The sequence below is a fragment of the Hyla sarda genome, unplaced genomic scaffold (genome assembly GCF_029499605.1).
Source record: "Hyla sarda isolate aHylSar1 unplaced genomic scaffold, aHylSar1.hap1 scaffold_1163, whole genome shotgun sequence".
NCBI classification, from domain to species: Eukaryota; Metazoa; Chordata; class Amphibia; order Anura; family Hylidae; genus Hyla; species Hyla sarda.
In genome coordinates this window covers 29,121-52,500 of record NW_026607785.1, presented here as the reverse complement: position 1 = coordinate 52,500, position 23,380 = coordinate 29,121, and positions in this window count along the sequence as shown.

The following is a 23,380-nucleotide window of genomic DNA, read 5'->3' as shown; positions in this document are numbered from 1 at the left end:
ACAGACCCCTATAGACCCACACAGACCCCTATAGACCCACACAGACCCCTATAGACACACACAGACCCCCTATAGACACACACAGACCCCTACAGACACACACAGACCCCTATTTATACATACAGACCCCTACAGACACACACAGACCCCTATTTATACATACAGACACACAGACCCCTATAGATACACACAGACCCCCCTATAGACACACACAGACCCCTATAGATACACAAAGACCCCCTATAGATACACACAGATTCCCTATAGACACACACACAGACCCCTATAGATACACACAGACCCCCTATAGATACACACAGACCCCCTATTAGAGACCTTCTGTAATGATTATAGTATAATTCCTCAGGCCCCTGTTCCTCTCCCCATTTACAGGTGACGTCTTCTCTAACCGGAGTTGATTACCTTTCTTCTCTATCTGGCCTAGACCGCCATGAAGATTTCTCCCATACAAGACGTCTCCACAGAACCAGAGAAACAAACATTTCAGGCTCCTTTCTGCAGTACAATACCCACCTATTTACAAACTCCCCATGTTTATTGTCACACACAGTATAGGACCCGCTTTGTATCCCCATAAAGTTGTTAGGTTCCCTCTGTGCCCCCAAATATAGCTGTAGGCCCCCAAACTGCCCCCATATATAGTTGTTGGCCACCATACTGTCCCGCTTTGGTGCTCCATAGGGGGAGTCTGGGGACCTATTGTTATGGCTCAGAGCAGTAGGTCCCCGGTCTGCAGGGATAGTGGAGCAACAAAGCTGATGGTAGTTACTGCCCACAGCCGCCCAGTGCCCGCGCTGCCCCTTTGCTGTCCTCGGTGCAGGGACGTCAGCCGACCAAGTAGTCCAGACCAGTAACCAGCGGCTGTGATTACTGATTGTTTTCAAGTACCCCCTGGAGAACTGCTAAGTACCCCTGAGGGTGCTTGTACCCCAGGTTGAGAACCACTGTTATATATACATACAGACCCCCTATAGATACACACAGACCCCCTATAAATACACACAGCCCCCCCTATAGATACACACAGACCCCCTATAGATACACACAGCCCCCCCATAGATACACACAGCCCCCTATAGATACACACAGACCCCCCCTATAGACACACACATACCCCCCTATAGACACACACAGACCCCCCTATAGACACACACAGACCCCCCTATAGATACACACAGACCCCCTCCCTATAGATACACACAGACCCCCCCTATAGACACACACAGACCTCCTATAGACACACACACACAGACCCCCCTATAGACACACACAGACCCCCCTATAGACACACACAGACCCCCCTATAGACACACACAGACCCCCCCATATAGATACACACAGACCCCTCCTATAGATACACACAGACCCCTCCTATAGATGCACACAGACCCCTCCTATAGATACACACAGACCCCCCTATAGATACACAGACCCCCTTATAGATACACACAGACCCCTCCTATAGATGCACACAGACCCCTCCTATAGATACACACAGACCCCCCCTATAGATGCACACAGACCCCTCCTATAGATACACACAGACCCCTCCTATAGATACACACAGACCCCTCCTATAGATGCACACAGACCCCCCTATAGATGCACACAGACCCCCCTCCTATAGATACACACAGACCCCTCCTATAGATGCACACAGACCCCTCCTATAGATGCACACAGACCCCTCCTATAGATACACACAGACCCCCTATAGACGCACACAGACCCCTCCTATAGATGCACACAGACCCCTCCTATAGATACACACAGACCCCTCCTATAGATACACACAGACCCCCCCTAGAGATACACACAGACCCTCCCTATAGATGCACACAGACCCCCCCTATAGATGCACACAGACCCCTCCTATAGATACACACAGACCCTCCCTATAGATACACACAGACCCGCCCTATAGATACACACAGACCCCCTATAGATGCACACAGACCCTCTATAGATACACACAGACCCCCTATAGATACACACAGACCCCCTATAGATGCACACAGACCCTCTATAGATACACACAGACCCTCCCTATAGATGCACACAGACCCTCCCTATAGATGCACACAGACCCCCCCTATAGACGCACACAGACCCCTCCTATAGACGCACACAGACCCCCCTATAGATGCACACAGACCCCCCCTATAGACGCACACAGACCCCTCCTATAGACGCACACAGACCCCCCTATAGACGCACACAGACCCCCTATATACGCACACAGACCCCTCCTATAGACGCACACAGACCCCCCCTATAGACGCACACAGACCCCCCTATAGACGCACACAGACCCCTCCTATAGATGCACACAGGCCCCTCCTATAGATGCACACAGACCCCTCCTATAGATGCACACAGACCCCTCCTATAGATGCACACAGACCCTCTATAGATGCACACAGACCCCCCCTATAGATGCACACAGACCCCTCCTATAGATGCACACAGACCCCTCCTATAGATGCACACAGACCCCTCCTATAGATGCACACAGACCCCTATAGATACACACAGACCCCCTATAGATACACACAGACCCCCTCCTATAGATGCACACAGACCCCTCCTATAGATGCACACAGACCCCTATAGAGACACACAGACCCCCTATAGATACACACAGACCCCCTATTAGAGACCTTCTGTAATGATTATAGTATAATTCCTCAGGCCCCTGTTCCTCTCCCCATTTACAGGTGACGTCTTCTCTAACCGGAGTTGATTACCTTTCTTCTCTATCTGGCCTAGACCGCCATGAAGATTTCTCCCATACAAGACGTCTCCACAGAACCAGAGAAACAAACATTTCAGGCTCCTTTCTGCAGTACAATACCCACCTATTTACAAACTCCCCATGTTTATTGTCACACACAGTATAGGACCCGCTTTGTATCCCCATAAAGTTGTTAGGTTCCCTCTGTGCCCCCAAATATAGCTGTAGGCCCCCAAACTGCCCCATATATAGTTGTTGGCCACCATACTGTCCCGCTTTGGTGCTCCATAGGGGGAGTCTGGGGACCTATTGTTATGGCTCAGAGCAGTAGGTCCCCGGTCTGCAGGGACAGTGGAGCAACAAAGCTGATGGTAGTTACTGCCCACAGCCGCCCAGTGCCCGCGCTGCCCCTTTGCTGTCCTCGGTGCAGGGACGTCAGCCGACCAAGTAGTCCAGACCAGTAACCAGCGGCTGTGATTACTGATTGTTTTCAAGTACCCCCTGGAGAACTGCTAAGTACCCCTGAGGGTGCTTGTACCCCAGGTTGAGAACCACTGTTATATATACATACAGACCCCCTATAGATACACACAGACCCCCTATAAATACACACAGCCCCCTATAGATACACACAGCCCCCCTATAGATACACACATCCCCCCCATAGATACACACAGCCCCCCCCCTATAGACACACACATACCCCCCTATAGACACACACAGACCCCCCTATAGACACACACAGACCCCCTATAGATACACACAGACCCCCTCCCTATAGATACACACAGACCCCCCCTATAGACACACACAGACCTCCTATAGACACACACACAGACCCCCCTATAGACACACACAGACCCCCCTATAGACACACACAGACCCCCCTATAGACACACAGACCCCCTATAGATACACACAGACCCCCCCTATAGACACACACAGACCTCCTATAGACACACACACAGACACCCCTATAGACACACACAGACCCCCCTATAGACACACACAGACCCCCCATATAGATACACACAGACCCCTCCTATAGATGCACACAGACCCCTCCTATAGATGCACACAGACCCCTCCTATAGATGCACACAGACCCCTCCTATAGATACACACAGACCCCCCCTATAGATGCACACAGACCCCCTCCTATAGATACACACAGACCCCTCCTATAGATACACACAGACCCCCCCTAGAGATACACACAGACCCTCCCTATAGATGCACACAGACCCCTCCTATAGATACACACAGACCCCCTATAGATACACACAGACCCCCTATAGATGCACACAGACCCTCTATAGATACACACAGACCCTCCCTATAGACGCACACAGACCCTCCCTATAGACGCACACAGACCCCCCCTATAGACGCACACAGACCCCTCCTATAGACGCACACAGACCCCCCTATAGACGCACACAGACCCCCTATAGACGCACACAGACCCCTCCTATAGACGCACACAGACCCCCCCTATAGACGCACACAGACCCCCCCCCTATAGACGCACACAGACCCCCTATAGACGCACACAGGACCCTCCTATAGACGCACACAGGCCCCTCCTATAGACGCACACAGACCCCTCCTATAGATGCACACAGACCCCTCCTATAGATGCACACAGACCCCTCCTATAGATGCACACAGACCCCTCCTATAGATACACACAGACCCCTCCTATAGATGCACACAGACCCCCCTATAGACGCACACAGACCCCTCCTATAGACGCACACAGACCCCTCCTATAGATGCACACAGACCCCTCCTATAGATGCACACAGACCCTCTATAGATGCACACAGACCCCTCCTATAGATACACACAAACCCCCGCTATAGATGCACACAGACCCCTCCTATAGATACACACAGACCCCTCCTATAGATACACACAGACCCCCCCCCCCTATAGATGCACACAGACCCCTCCTATAGATGCACACAGACCCCTCCTATAGATACACACAGACCCCCCCTAGAGATACACACAGACCCCTCCTATAGATACACACAGACCCCTCCTATAGATACACACAGACCCCCCCCCTATAGATGCACACAGACCCCTCCTATAGATGCACACAGACCCTCTATAGGTACACACAGACCCCTATAGATACACACAGACCCCCCCTATAGATGCACAAAGACCCCTCCTATAGATGCACACAGACCCCTCCTATAGGTACACACAGACCCCCTCCTATAGATGCACACAGACCCCCTATAGATACACACAGACCCTCCTATAGATGCAAACATACCCCCCTATAGATGCACACATAACCCCCTATAGATGCACACAGACCCCCTATAGATACACACAGACCCCTTCTATAGATACACACAGACCCCCTATAGATACACACAGACCCCCTATAGATACACACATACCCCCTATAGGTACACACAGACCCCCTATAGATGCAAACATACCCCCTATAGATGCACACATAACCCCCCTATAGATGCACACAGACCCCCTATAGATACACACACACCCCTCCTATAGATGCACACAGACCCCTCCTATAGATACACACAGACCCCCCCTATAGATACACACAGACCCCCCCTATAGATACACACAGACCCCTCCTATAGATGCACACAGACCCTCTATAGATGCACACAGACCCCTCCTATAGATACACACAGACCCCCCCTATAGACGCACACAGACCCCCCTATAGATACACACAGACCCCTCCTATAGATGCACACAGACCCCTCCTATAGATGCACACAGACCCCTCCTATAGATGCACACAGACCCTCTATAGATGCACACAGACCCCCCTATAGACGCACACAGACCCCTCCTATAGACGCACACAGACCCCTCCTATAGACGCACACAGACCCCTCCTATAGACGCACACAGACCCCTCCTATAGACGCACACAGACCCCCCTATAGACGCACACAGACCCCTCCTATAGACGCACACAGACCCCTCCTATAGACGCACACAGACCCCTCCTATAGACGCACACAGACCCCTCCTATAGATACACACAGACCCCCCTATAGATGCACACAGACCCCTCCTATAGATACACACAGACCCCTCCTATAGATACACACAGACCCCTCCTATAGATACTCACAGACCCCTCCTATAGATACACACAGACCCCCCCTAGAGATACACACAGACCCTCCCTATAGATGCACACAGACCCCCCCCTATAGATACACACAGACCCCTCCTATAGATGCACACAGACCCCTCCTATAGATACACACAGACCCCTCCTATAGATGCACACATACCCCTCCTATAGATGCACACAGACCCCTCCTATAGACGCACACAGACCCCTCCTATAGACGCACACAGACCCCTCCTATAGACGCACACAGACCCCCTATAGACGCACACAGACCCCCTATAGACGAACACAGACCCCTCCTATAGACACACACAGACCCCTCCTATAGATGCACACAGACCCTCTATAGATACACACAGACCCCCCTATAAATACACACAGACCCCCCTATAGATGCACACAGACCCCTCCTATAGGTACACACAGACCCCTCCTATAGATGCACACCGACCCCCTATAGATACACAGACCCCCCTATAGATACACACAGACCCCTCCTATAGATGCACACAGACACCTCCTATAGATGCACACAGACCCTCCTATAGATACAGATACACACAGACCCCTCCTATAGATACACACAGACCCCCCTATAGATGCACACAGACCCCTCCTATAGATGCACACAGACCCCCCTATAGATACACACAGACCCCTCCTATAGATGCACACAGACCCCTCCTATAGATGCAAACATACCCCCCTATAGATGCACACATAACCCCCCTATAGATGCACACAGACCCCTCCTATAGATACACACAGACCCCCTATAGATACACACAGACCCCTCCTATAGATGCACACAGACCCTCCTATAGATGCACACAGACCCCTCCTATAGATACACACAGACCCCTCCTATAGATACACACAGACCCCTCCTATAGATACACACAGACCCCTCCTATAGATACACACAGACCCCTCCTATAGATACACACAGACCCCTCCTATAGATACACACAGACCCCTCCTATAGATGCACACATAACCCCCCTATAGATGCACACAGACCCCTCCTATAGATACACACAGACCCCCTATAGATACACACAGACCCCTCCTATAGATGCACACAGACCCCCCCTATAGATACACACAGACCCCCTATAGATGCACACAGACCCCTCCTATAGATGCACACAGACCCCCCCTATAGATACACACAGACCCCTCCTATAGATACACACAGACCCCTCCTATAGATGCACACAGACCCCCCCTATAGATGCACACAGACCCCTCCTATAGATACACACAGACCCCCCTATATATGCACACAGACCCCTCCTATAGATGCACACAGACCCCTCCTATAGATGCACACAGACCCCTCCTATAGATGCACACAGACCCTCCCTATAGATGCACACAGACCCCCCTATAGATGCACACAGACCCCCTCCTATAGATACACACAGACCCCCCCTATAGATACACACAGACCCCCCTATAGATGCACACAGACCCCCCTATAGATGCACAGAGACCCCTCCTATAGATACACACAGACCCCTCCTATAGATGCACACAGACCCCCCCTATAGATGCACACAGCCCCCCCTAGAGATGCACACAGCCCCCCCTAGAGATGCACACAGACCCCTCCTATAGATGCACACAGACCCCCCCTATAGATGCACACAGCCCCCCCTAGAGATGCACACAGCCCCCCCTAGAGATGCACACAGACCCCTCCTATAGATGCACACAGACCCCTCCTATAGATGCACACAGACCCCTCCTATAGATGCACACAGACCCCTCCTATAGATGCACACAGACCCCTCCTATAGATACACACAGACCCCCCTATAGATGCACACAGACCCCCTATAGATGCACACAGACCCCTCCTATAGATACACACAGACCCCTCCTATAGATACACACAGACCCCTCCTATAGATACACACAGACCCCTCCTATAGATACACACAGACCCCCCTATAGATACACACAGACCCCCTATAGATGCACACAGACCCCTCCTATAGATACACACAGACCCCCCCCTATAGATACACACAGACCCCCCTATAGATACACACAGACCCCCTATAGATGCACACAGACCCCTCCTAGAGATACACACAGACCCCTCCTATAGATGCACACAGACCCTCTATAGATGCACACAGACCCCCCCTATAGATGCACAGACCCCCCTATAGATACACACAGACCCCTCCTATAGATACACACAGACCCTCCCTATAGATGCACACAGACCCCCCTATAGACGCACACAGACCCCTCCTATAGACGCACACAGACCCCTCCTATAGACGCACACAGACCCCCCTATAGACGCACACAGACCCCTCCTATAGATGCCCACAGACCCCTCCTATAGATGCACACAGACCCCCCCTATAGATACACACAGACCCCCCCTATAGATACACACAGACCCCTCCTATAGACGCACACAGACCCCTCCTATAGACGCACACAGACCCCTCCTATAGACGCACACAGACCCCTCCTATAGATGCACACAGACCCCCTATAGACGCACACAGACCCCCTCCTATAGATGCACACAGACCCCTCCTATAGATGCACACAGACCCTCTATAGATGCACACAGACCCCCCCTATAGATGCACACAGACCCCTCCTATAGATGCACACAGACCCCTCCTATAGATACACACAGACCCCTCCTATAGATGCACACAGACCCCCCCTATAGATACACAGACCCCTCCTATAGATGCACACAGATCCCTCCTATAGATGCACACAGACCCCCCCTATAGATGCACACAGACCCCCCCCCTACAGATGCACACAGACCCCCCTATAGATGCACACAGACCCCTCCTATAGATGCACACAGACCCCCTATATATGCACACAGACCCCTCCTATAGATGCACACAGACCCCCCTATAGATACACACAGACCCCTCCTATAGATGCACACAGACCCCTCCTATAGATACACACAGACCCCCCTATAGATACACACAGACCCCTCCTATAGATGCACACAGACCCTCTATAGATGCACACAGACCCCTCCTATAGATGCACACAGACCCCTCTATAGATACACACAGACCCCTCCTATAGACGCACACAGACCCCCTATAGACGCACACAGACCCCTCCTATAGACGCACACAGACCCCTCCTATAGATGCACACAGACCCCCTATAGATGCACACAGACCCCTCCTATAGATACACACAGACCCCATATATATGCACACAGACCCTCCTATAGATACACACAGACCCCTCCTATAGATGCACACAGACCCCCCCTATAGACGCACACAGACCCCTCCTATAGACGCACACAGACCCCTCCTATAGATGCACACAGACCCCTCCTATAGATGCACACAGACCCTCCCTATAGATGCACACAGACCCCCCTATAGATGCACACAGACCCCTCCTATAGATGCACACAGACCCCTCCTATAGATGCACACAGACCCCCCCTATAGATGCACACAGCCCCCCCTAGAGATGCACACAGCCCCCCCTAGAGATGCACACAGACCCCTCCTATAGATGCACACAGACCCCTCCTATAGATGCACAGACCCCTCCTATAGATGCACACAGACCCCTCCTATAGATGCACACAGACCCCTCCTATAGATGCACACAGACCCCCCTATAGATGCACACAGACCCCCCTATAGATGCACACAGACCCCTCCTATACACACAGACCCCTCCTATAGATACACACAGACCCCTCCTATAGATACACACAGACCCCTCCTATAGATACACACAGACCCCCTATAGATACACACAGACCCCCTATAGATGCACACAGACCCCTCCTATAGATACACACAGACCCCTCCTATAGATACACACAGACCCCTCCTATAGATACACACAGACCCCTCCTATAGATACACACAGACCCCCCCCCCCTATAGATACACACAGACCCCCCTATAGATGCACACAGACCCCCTATAGATGCACACAGACCCCTCCTAGAGATACACACAGACCCCTCCTATAGATGCACACAGACCCTCTATAGATGCACACAGACCCCCCCTATAGATGCACAGACCCCCCTATAGATACACACAGACCCCTCCTATAGATACACACAGACCCTCCCTATAGATGCACACAGACCCCCCTATAGACGCACACAGACCCCCCTATAGACGCACACAGACCCCTCCTATAGACGCACACAGACCCCTCCTATAGACGCACACAGACCCCCTATAGACGCACACAGACCCCTCCTATAGACGCCCACAGACCCCTCCTATAGACGCACACAGACCCCTCCTATAGACGCACACAGACCCCTCCTATAGACGCACACAGACCCCTACTATAGATGCACACAGACCCCCCCTATAGATACACACAGACCCCCCCTATAGATGCACACAGACCCCTCCTATAGACGCACACAGACCCCTCCTATAGACGCACACAGACCCCTCCTATAGACGCACACAGACCCCCTATAGACGCACACAGACCCCCTCCTATAGATGCACACAGACCCCTCCTATAGATGCACACAGACCCTCTATAGATGCACACAGACCCCCCCTATAGATGCACACAGACCCCTCCTATAGATGCACACAGACCCCTCCTATAGATACACACAGACCCCTCCTATAGATGCACACAGACCCCCCTATAGATACACACAGACCCCTCCTATAGATGCACACAGATCCCTCCTATAGATGCACACAGACCCCCCCTATAGATGCACACAGACCCCCCCTACAGATGCACACAGACCCCCCTATAGATGCACACAGACCCCTCCTATAGATGCACACAGACCCCCTATATATGCACACAGACCCCTCCTATAGATGCACACAGACCCCCTATAGATACACACAGACCCCTCCTATAGATGCACACAGACCCCTCCTATAGATACACACAGACCCCCCTATAGATACACACAGACCCCTCCTATAGATGCACACAGACCCTCTATAGATGCACACAGACCCCTCCTATAGATGCACACAGACCCCCCTATAGATACACACAGACCCCTCCTATAGACGCACACAGACCCCCCTATAGACGCACACAGACCCCTCTATAGACGCACACAGACCCCTCCTATAGACGCACACAGACCCCTCCTATAGACGCACAGACCTCCTATAGACGCACACAGACCCCTCCTATAGATGCACACAGAACCCCTATAGATGCACACAGACCCCTCCTATAGATACACACAGACCCCATATATATGCACACAGACCCTCCTATAGATACACACAGACCCCCTCCCCAATAGATACACACAGACCCCTCCTATAGATGCACACAGACCCCCCCTATAGACGCACACAGACCCCTCCTATAGACGCACACAGACCCCTCCTATAGACGCACACAGACCCCTCCTATAGACGCACACAGACCCCCTATAGACGCACACAGACCCCTCCTATAGATGCACACAGACCCCTCCTATAGATGCACACAGACCCTCTATAGATACACACAGATCCCCTATAGACACACACAGACCCCTCCTATAGACGCACACAGACCCCTCCTATAGACGCACACAGACCCCCTATAGACGCACACAGACCCCCCTATAGACACACACAGACCCCCCTATAGATACACACAGACCCCCCTATAGATGCACACAGACCCCTCCTATAGATGCACACAGACCCCTCCTATAGATGCACACAGACCCCCCTATAGATACACACAGACCCCTCCTATAGATGCACACAGATCCCTCCTATAGATGCACACAGACCCCCCTATAGATACACACAGACCCCCCCTATAGATACACACAGACCCCTCCTATAGATGCACACAGATCCCTCCTATAGATGCACACAGACCCCCCCTATAGATGCACACAGACCCCCCCTACAGATGCACACAGACCCCCCTATAGATGCACACAGACCCCTCCTATAGATGCACACAGACCCCCTATATATGCACACAGACCCCTCCTATAGATGCACACAGACCCCCCTATAGATACACACAGACCCCTCCTATAGATGCACACAGACCCCTCCTATAGATACACACAGACCCCCCTATAGATACACACAGACCCCTCCTATAGATGCACACAGACCCTCTATAGATGCACACAGACCCCTCCTATAGATGCACACAGACCCCCCTATAGACACACACAGACCCCTCCTATAGACGCACACAGACCCCCTATAGACGCACACAGACCCCTCCTATAGACGCACACAGACCCCTCCTATAGACGCACAGACCTCCTATAGACGCACACAGACCCCTCCTATAGATGCACACAGACCCCCTATAGATGCACACAGACCCTCCTATAGATACACACAGACCCCCTCCCCAATAGATACACACAGACCCCTCCTATAGATGCACACAGACCCCCCCTATAGACGCACACAGACCCCCCCTATAGACGCACACAGACCCCTCCTATAGATGCACACAGACCCCTCCTATAGATGCACACAGACCCTCCCTATAGATAGATGCACACAGACCCCCCCTATAGATGCACACAGACCCCTCCTATAGATGCACACAGACCCCTCCTATAGATGCACACAGACCCCCCCTATAGATGCACACAGCCCCCCCCTAGAGATGCACACAGCCCCCCCTAGAGATGCACACAGACCCCTCCTATAGATGCACACAGACCCCTCCTATAGATGCACACAGACCCCTCCTATAGATGCACACAGACCCCCCTATAGATGCACACAGACCCCCTATAGATGCACACAGACCCCTCCTATAGATACACACAGACCCCTCCTATAGATACACACAGACCCCTCCTATAGATACACACAGACCCCTCCTATAGATACACACAGACCCCCTATAGATGCACACAGACCCCTCCTATAGATACACACAGACCCCTCCTATAGATACACACAGACCCCCCCTATAGATACACACAGACCCCCCTATAGATGCACACAGACCCCCTATAGATGCACACAGACCCCTCCTAGAGATACACACAGACCCCTCCTATAGATGCACACAGACCCTCTATAGATGCACACAGACCCCCCTATAGATGCACAGACCCCCCTATAGATACACACAGACCCCTCCTATAGATACACACAGACCCTCCCTATAGATGCACACAGACCCCCCTATAGACGCACACAGACCCCTCCTATAGACGCACACAGACCCCTCCTATAGACGCACACAGACCCCCCTATAGACGCACACAGACCCCTCCTATAGACGCCCACAGACCCCTCCTATAGACGCACACAGACCCCTCCTATAGACGCACACAGACCCCTCCTATAGACGCACACAGACCCCCACTATAGATGCACACAGACCCCCCCTATAGATACACACAGACCCCCCCTATAGATACACACAGACCCCTCCTATAGACGCACACAGACCCCTCCTATAGACGCACACAGACCCCTCCTATAGACGCACACAGACCCCCTATAGACGCACACAGACCCCCTCCTATAGATGCACACAGACCCCTCCTATAGATGCACACAGACCCTCTATAGATGCACACAGACCCCCCCTATAGATGCACACAGACCCCTCCTATAGATGCACACAGACCCCTCCTATAGATACACACAGACCCCTCCTATAGATGCACACAGACCCCCCTATAGATACACACAGACCCCTCCTATAGATGCACACAGATCCCTCCTATAGATGCACACAGACCCCCCCTACAGATGCACACAGACCCCCCCTACAGATGCACACAGACCCCCCTATAGATGCACACAGACCCCTCCTATAGATGCACACAGACCCCCTATATATGCACACAGACCCCTCCTATAGATGCACACAGACCCCCTATAGATACACACAGACCCCTCCTATAGATGCACACAGACCCCTCCTATAGATACACACAGACCCCCCTATAGATACACACAGACCCCTCCTATAGATGCACACAGACCCTCTATAGATGCACACAGACCCCTCCTATAGATGCACACAGACCCCCTATAGATACACACAGACCCCTCCTATAGACGCACACAGACCCCCCTATAGACGCACACAGACCCCTCCTATAGACGCACACAGACCCCTCCTATAGATACACACAGACCCCTCCTATAGACGCACACAGACCCCCCTATAGACGCACACAGACCCCTCCTATAGACGCACACAGACCCCTCCTATAGACGCACAGACCTCCTATAGACGCACACAGACCCCTCCTATAGATGCACACAGACCCCCCTATAGACGCACACAGACCCCCCCTATAGACGCACACAGACCCCTCCTATAGACGCACACAGACCCCTCCTATAGACGCACACAGACCCCTCCTATAGACGCACAGACCTCCTATAGACGCACACAGACCCCTCCTATAGATGCACACAGACCCCCTATAGATGCACACAGACCCTCCTATAGATACACACAGACCCCCTCCCCAATAGATACACACAGACCCCTCCTATAGATGCACACAGACCCCCCCTATAGACGCACACAGACCCCTCCTATAGACGCACACAGACCCCTCCTATAGACGCACACAGACCCCTCCTATAGACGCACACAGACCCCCTATAGACGCACACAGACCCCTCCTATAGATGCACACAGACCCCTCCTATAGATGCACACAGACCCTCTATAGATACACACAGATCCCCTATAGATACACACAGACCCCTCCTATAGACGCACACAGACCCCTCCTATAGACGCACACAGACCCCCCTATAGACACACACAGACCCCCCCTATAGATACACACAGACCCCCCTATAGATGCACACAGACCCCTCCTATAGATGCACACAGACCCCTCCTATAGATGCACAGACCCCCCTAGATGCACACAGACCCCTCCTATAGATGCACAGACCCCCCTAGATGCACACAGACCCCTCCTATAGATGCACACAGATCCCTCCTATAGATGCACACAGACCCCCCTATAGATACACACAGACCCCTCCTATAGATGCACACAGACCCCCCTATAGATGCACACAGACCCCTCCTATAGATGCACACAGACCCCCCTATAGATACACACAGACCCCCCTATAGATGCACACAGACCCCTCCTATAGATGCACAGATCCCTCCTATAGACGCACACAGACCCCTCCTATAGACGCACACAGACCCCCCCTATAGACACACACAGACCCCCCTATAGACACACACAGACCCCCCTATAGACGCACACAGACCCCTCCTATAGACGCACACAGACCCCCTCCTATAGACGCACACAGACCCCCCTATAGACACACACAGACCCCCCTATAGACACACACAGACCCCCCTATAGACACACACAGACCCCCCTATAGACGCACACAGACCCCCCTATAGATGCACACAGACCCCCTATAGATGCACACAGACCCCTCCTAGAGATACACACAGACCCCTCCTATAGATGCACACAGACCCTCTATAGATGCACACAGACCCCCCTATAGATACACAGACCCCTCCTATAGATACACACAGACCCTCCCTATAGATGCACACAGACCCCCCTATAGACGCACACAGACCCCTCCTATAGACGCACACAGACCCCTCCTATAGACGCACACAGACCCCCCTATAGACGCACACAGACCCCTCCTATAGACGCCCACAGACCCCTCCTATAGACGCACACAGACCCCTCCTATAGACGCACACAGACCCCTCCTATAGACGCACACAGACCCCCACTATAGATGCACACAGACCCCCCCTATAGATACACACAGACCCCCCCTATAGATACACACAGACCCCTCCTATAGACGCACACAGACCCCTCCTATAGACGCACACAGACCCCTCCTATAGACGCACACAGACCCCCTATAGACGCACACAGACCCCCTCCTATAGATGCACACAGACCCCTCCTATAGATGCACACAGACCCTCTATAGATGCACACAGACCCCCCCTATAGATGCACACAGACCCCTCCTATAGATGCACACAGACCCCTCCTATAGATACACACAGACCCCTCCTATAGATGCACACAGACCCCCCTATAGATACACACAGACCCCTCCTATAGATGCACACAGATCCCTCCTATAGATGCACACAGACCCCCCCTACAGATGCACACAGACCCCCCCTACAGATGCACACAGACCCCCCTATAGATGCACACAGACCCCTCCTATAGATGCACACAGACCCCCTATATATGCACACAGACCCCTCCTATAGATGCACACAGACCCCCTATAGATACACACAGACCCCTCCTATAGATGCACACAGACCCCTCCTATAGATACACACAGACCCCCCTATAGATACACACAGACCCCTCCTATAGATGCACACAGACCCTCTATAGATGCACACAGACCCCTCCTATAGATGCACACAGACCCCCTATAGATACACACAGACCCCTCCTATAGACGCACACAGACCCCCCTATAGACGCACACAGACCCCTCCTATAGACGCACACAGACCCCTCCTATAGATACACACAGACCCCTCCTATAGACGCACACAGACCCCCCTATAGACGCACACAGACCCCTCCTATAGACGCACACAGACCCCTCCTATAGACGCACAGACCTCCTATAGACGCACACAGACCCCTCCTATAGATGCACACAGACCCCCCTATAGACGCACACAGACCCCCCTATAGACGCACACAGACCCCTCCTATAGACGCACACAGACCCCTCCTATAGACGCACACAGACCCCTCCTATAGACGCACAGACCTCCTATAGACGCACACAGACCCCTCCTATAGATGCACACAGACCCCCTATAGATGCACACAGACCCTCCTATAGATACACACAGACCCCCTCCCCAATAGATACACACAGACCCCTCCTATAGATGCACACAGACCCCCCCTATAGACGCACACAGACCCCTCCTATAGACGCACACAGACCCCTCCTATAGACGCACACAGACCCCTCCTATAGACGCACACAGACCCCCTATAGACGCACACAGACCCCTCCTATAGATGCACACAGACCCCTCCTATAGATGCACACAGACCCTCTATAGATACACACAGATCCCCTATAGATACACACAGACCCCTCCTATAGACGCACACAGACCCCTCCTATAGACGCACACAGACCCCCCTATAGACACACACAGACCCCCCCTATAGATACACACAGACCCCCCTATAGATGCACACAGACCCCTCCTATAGATGCACACAGACCCCTCCTATAGATGCACAGACCCCCCTAGATGCACACAGACCCCTCCTATAGATGCACAGACCCCCCTAGATGCACACAGACCCCTCCTATAGATGCACACAGATCCCTCCTATAGATGCACACAGACCCCCCTATAGATACACACAGACCCCTCCTATAGATGCACACAGACCCCCCTATAGATGCACACAGACCCCTCCTATAGATGCACACAGACCCCCTATAGATACACACAGACCCCCCTATAGATGCACACAGACCCCTCCTATAGATGCACAGATCCCTCCTATAGACGCACACAGACCCCTCCTATAGACGCACACAGACCCCCCCTATAGACACACACAGACCCCCCTATAGACACACACAGACCCCCCTATAGACGCACACAGACCCCTCCTATAGACGCACACAGACCCCCTCCTATAGACGCACACAGACCCCCCTATAGACACACACAGACCCCCCTATAGACACACACAGACCCCCCTATAGACACACACAGACCCCCCTATAGACGCACACAGACCCCCCTATAGACGCACACAGACCCCTCCTATAGACGCACACAGACCCCTCCTATAGACGCACACAGACCCCCCCTAGAGATACACACAGACCCCCACAGACAGATTTGTGTGCAGAGCCCTATGGTGCCTTCCCTGATCCCCTATAACCGCAGACATGGTGTCCAGGAGGATTGTCCCCGCAGCGATGTCTGATCGATCAGGATGTAATTAATGATAATTATCTATGGACCGATCCTTAAATAAACTTTATTATTCCAAAAAACACAAGAAAGAAGGTGATGATGTGAAGGGTTAATCCCCTGTATAGCAGCGGCGGCGGTCAGGCGGCTCTGGAGAAGCGCTCGCTCATGTAGGGGCCCTTGTTGGCGTCCCTCATCCTCTGCCGCGTCCTCATCTGCTCCAGGCGCCGGCGATCCACTTTATTCTTAGCAAATAAGAAGAGAAGAATCCCGGAGGGAAAACCGATGACCCTGCGACAAAACCAGAGCGTCACCCAGGAAGGGGCGGGGCCACCCTGCGACAAAACCAGAGAGTCACCCAGGAAGGGGTGGGGCCACCCTGCGACAAAACCAGAGCGTCACCCAGGAAGGGGCGGGGCCACCCTGCGACAAATCCAGAGCGTCACCCAGGAAGGGGCGGGGCCATGGTATCAGGGTGACCCTGGGGGAGGGGTAATGGTGTCGGGGTGACCCAGAAGGGGGGGGGGGGGGGGGGTAATGGTGTCAGGGTGACCCAGAAGGGGGAGGGGGCATGGTGTTGGGGTGACACCCCCCCGGTGAAGGTGTTGGGGTGACCCAGTAAGGGGGGGGGTGCCCCGGTTACACTCTACAGTCCCCCACACTTCTGCTCACCAGGCGATCCCGACCTTCTTCATGGGGTTCTGCGCCTTGGCTCCGCCCACATACATGCTGCTCCGGTTCTTGGGGTCATCATTCTTGGGGGCGGCACATGATGGGGATGCGGTGCGCAGGGATCGGGGGGTCTCCAACACCAGGGGCCTCAGGACAGAGGTCCGGGTGTAGACTGTGCCCCGAAAACTGCCTAAAATCACAGAAAGATATGAGAAACATCTACTGACAATAATGGAAGTTATACTGTGCACCGTCACACCATGGGAAGTTATACTGTGCACCATCACACCATGGGAAGTTATACTGTGCACCATCACACCCACTATGGGAAGTTATACTGTGCATCATCACACCCACTACGGGAAGTTATACTGTGCACCATCACACCCACTATGGGAAGTTATACTGTGCACCATCACACCATGGGAAGTTATACTGTGCACCATCACACCATGGGAAGTGATACTGTGTTTTGCACCACACACCCATGCTGGGAGTTATAGTGTCGGACACGCTGGGAGTTATAGTGTCGGACACGCTGGGAGTTATAGTGTCGGACACGCTGGGAGTTATAGTGCCGGGCACGCTGGGAGTTATAGTGCCGGGCACGCTGGGAGTTATAGTGCCGGGCACGCTGGGAGTTATAGTGCCGGGCACGCTGGGAGTTATAGTGCCGGGCACGCTGGGAGTTATAGTGCCGGGCACGCTGGGAGTTATAGTGCCGGGCACGCTGGGAGTTATAGTGCCGGGCACGCTGGGAGTTATAGTGTCGGGCACGCTGGGAGTTATAGTGTCGGGCACGCTGGGAGTTATAGTGTCGGGCACGCTGGGAGTTATAGTGCCGGGCACGCTGGGAGTTATAGTGTCGGGCACGCTGGGAGTTATAGTGTCGGGCACGCTGGGAGTTATAGTGTCGGGCACGCTGGGAGTTATAGTGTCGGGCACGCTGGGAGTTATAGTGCCGGGCACGCTGGGAGTTATAGTGCCGGGCACGCTGGGAGTTATAGTGCCGGGCACGCTGGGAGTTATAGTGCCGGGCACGCTGGGAGTTATAGTGCCGGGCACGCTGGGAGTTATAGTGTCGGGCACGCTGGGAGTTATAGTGTCGGGCACGCTGGGAGTTATAGTGCCGGGCACGCTGGGAGTTATAGTGCCGGGCACGCTGGGAGTTATAGTGCCGGGCACGCTGGGAGTTATAGTGTCGGGCACGCTGGGAGTTATAGTGTCGGGCACGCTGGGAGTTATAGTGTCGGGCACGCTGGGAGTTATAGTGTCGGGCACGCTGGGAGTTATAGTGTCGGGCACGCTGGGAGTTATAGTGTCGGGCACGCTGGGAGTTATAGTGCCGGGCACGCTGGGAGTTATAGTGCCGGGCACGCTGGGAGTTATAGTGCCGGGCACGCTGGGAGTTATAGTGTCGGACACGCTGGGAGTTATAGTGTCGGACACGCTGGGAGTTATAGTGCCGGGCACGCTGGGAGTTATAGTGCCGGGCACGCTGGGAGTTATAGTGCCGGACACGCTGGGAGTTATAGTGTCGGACACGCTGGGAGTTATAGTGTCGGACACGCTGGGAGTTATAGTGTCGGACACGCTGGGAGTTATAGTGTCGGACACGCTGGGAGTTATAGTGTCGGGCACGCTGGGAGTTATAGTGCCGGGCACGCTGGGAGTTATAGTGCCGGGCACGCTGGGAGTTATAGTGTCGGGCACGCTGGGAGTTATAGTGTCGGGCACGCTGGGAGTTATAGTGTCGGACACGCTGGGAGTTATAGTGCCGGACACGCTGGGAGTTATAGTGCCGGACACGCTGGGAGTTATAGTGTCGGACACGCTGGGAGTTATAGTGCCGGACACGCTGGGAGTTATAGTGTCGGGCACGCTGGGAGTTATAGTGTCGGACACGCTGGGAGTTATAGTGTCGGGCACGCTGGGAGTTATAGTGTCGGGCACGCTGGGAGTTATAGTGTCGGGCACGCTGGGAGTTATAGTGCCGGGCACGCTGGGAGTTATAGTGTCGGGCACGCTGGGAGTTATAGTGTCGGGCACGCTGGGAGTTATAGTGTCGGGCACGCTGGGAGTTATAGTGCCGGACACGCTGGGAGTTATAGTGCCGGGCACGCTGGGAGTTATAGTGCCGGGCACGCTGGGAGTTATAGTGCCGGACACGCTGGGAGTTATAGTGCCGGACACGCTGGGAGTTATAGTGTCGGGCACGCTGGGAGTTATAGTGTCGGACACGCTGGGAGTTATAGTGCCGGACACGCTGGGAGTTATAGTGTCGGGCACGCTGGGAGTTATAGTGCCGGACACGCTGGGAGTTATAGTGTCGGACACGCTGGGAGTTATAGTGCCGGGCACGCTGGGAGTTATAGTGTCGGGCACGCTGGGAGTTATAGTGTCGGGCACGCTGGGAGTTATAGTGCCGGACACGCTGGGAGTTATAGTGTCGGGCACGCTGGGAGTTATAGTGTCGGGCACGCTGGGAGTTATAGTGTCGGGCACGCTGGGAGTTATAGTGTCGGGCACGCTGGGAGTTATAGTGTCGGGCATGCTGGGAGTTATAGTGCCGGGCACGCTGGGAGTTATAGTGCCGGGCACGCTGGGAGTTATAGTGCCGGGCACGCTGGGAGTTATAGTGCCGGGCACGCTGGGAGTTATAGTGCCGGACACGCTGGGAGTTATAGTGTCGGACACGCTGGGAGTTATAGTGTCGGACACGCTGGGAGTTATAGTGCCGGACACGCTGGGAGTTATAGTGCCGGACACGCTGGGAGTTATAGTGCCGGACACGCTGGGAGTTATAGTGCCGGACACGCTGGGAGTTATAGTGTCGGGCACGCTGGGAGTTATAGTGCCGGACACGCTGGGAGTTATAGTGCCGGACACGCTGGGAGTTATAGTGTCGGGCACGCTGGGAGTTATAGTGTCGGACATGCTGGGAGTTATAGTGCCGGGCACGCTGGGAGTTATAGTGTTGCTGCAGAATCACCAACTGATGTAACCGACAACTAGTCCCAGCACTTCATCACATCCTGTCTACAGCTCCGCCCCCTCCCGGGCCCCTCATTACCCCACAGGCTCCGCCCCCTCCCGGGCCCCTCATTACCCCACAGGCTCCGCCCCCTCCCGGGCCCCTCATTACCCCACAGGCTCCGGACCCCAGACTTCATCGCCGTCACCATGGAGGCCGCCATCTTTATCTCCAGTACTTCCTGTATGCCGCGGTGCATTGTGGGAGATGAAGTGTTAGGAAATAAAATAATTACTGCAGTCACGTGGTCTTCTCTCCCCTGATAACCGACGGCTCCATTATATCACCCACGTGACCGGAAAGAGAGACACAAACCGGATATTACACAAGGGCTACTCCTCCACATCACACTGTTATGGGGGATCTGTAGAGGACATTGTTATGGGGGATCTGTAGAGGACACTGTTATGGGGGATCTGTAGAGGACACTGTTATGGGGGATCTGTAGAGGACACACTGTTATGGATGATCTGTAGAGGACACTGTTATGGGGGATCTGTAGAGGACACTGTTATGGGGGATCTGTAGAGGACACTGTTATGGGGGATCTGTAGAGGACACTGTTATGGAGGATCTGTAGAGGACACTGTTGTGGGGGATCTGTAGAGGACACTGTTATGGGGGATCTGTAGAGGACACTGTTATGGGGGATCTGTAGAGGACACACGGTTATGGGGGGATCTGTAGAGGACACTGTTGTGGGGGGATCTGTAGAGGACACTGTTGTGGGGGGATCTGTAGAGGACACTGTTGTGGGGGATCTGTAGAGGACACTGTTATGGGGGATCTGTAGAGGACACTGTTGTGGGGGATCTGTAGAGGACACTGTTGTGGGGGATCTGTAGAGGACACTGTTGTGCGGGATCTGTAGAGGACACTGTTGTGGGGGATCTGTAGAGGACACTGTTGTGCGGGATCTGTAGAGGACACTGTTGTGGGGGATCTGTAGAGGACACTGTTGTGGGGGGATCTGTAGAGGACACTGTTGTGGGGGGATCTGTAGAGGACACTGTTGTGGGGGGATCTGTAGAGGACACGGTTGTGGGGGGATCTGTAGAGGACACTGTTGTGGGGGGATCTGTAGAGGACACTGTTGTGGGGGATCTGTAGAGGACACTGTTGTGGGGGGATCTGTAGAGGACACTGTTGTGGGGGGATCTGTAGAGGACACTGTTGTGGGGGATCTGTAGAGGACACTGTTGTGGGGGGATCTGTAGAGGACACTGTTGTGGGGGGATCTGTAGAGGACACTGTTGTGGGGGGATCTGTAGAGGACACTGTTGTGGGGGGATCTGTAGAGGACACTGTTATGGGGGATCTGTAGAGGACACTGTTATGGGGGATCTGTAGAGGACACTGTTATGGGGGATCTGTAGAGGACACTGTTATGGAGGATCTGTAGAGGACACTGTTGTGGGGGATCTGTAGAGGACACTGTTATGGGGGATCTGTAGAGGACACTGTTATGGGGGATCTGTAGAGGACACACGGTTATGGGGGGATCTGTAGAGGACACTGTTGTGGGGGGATCTGTAGAGGACACTGTTGTGGGGGGATCTGTAGAGGACACTGTTGTGGGGGATCTGTAGAGGACACTGTTATGGGGGATCTGTAGAGGACACTGTTGTGGGGGATCTGTAGAGGACACTTGTGGGGGATCTGTAGAGGACACTGTTGTGCGGGATCTGTAGAGGACACTGTTGTGGGGGATCTGTAGAGGACACTGTTGTGCGGGATCTGTAGAGGACACTGTTGTGGGGGATCTGTAGAGGACACTGTTGTGGGGGGATCTGTAGAGGACACTGTTGTGGGGGGATCTGTAGAGGACACT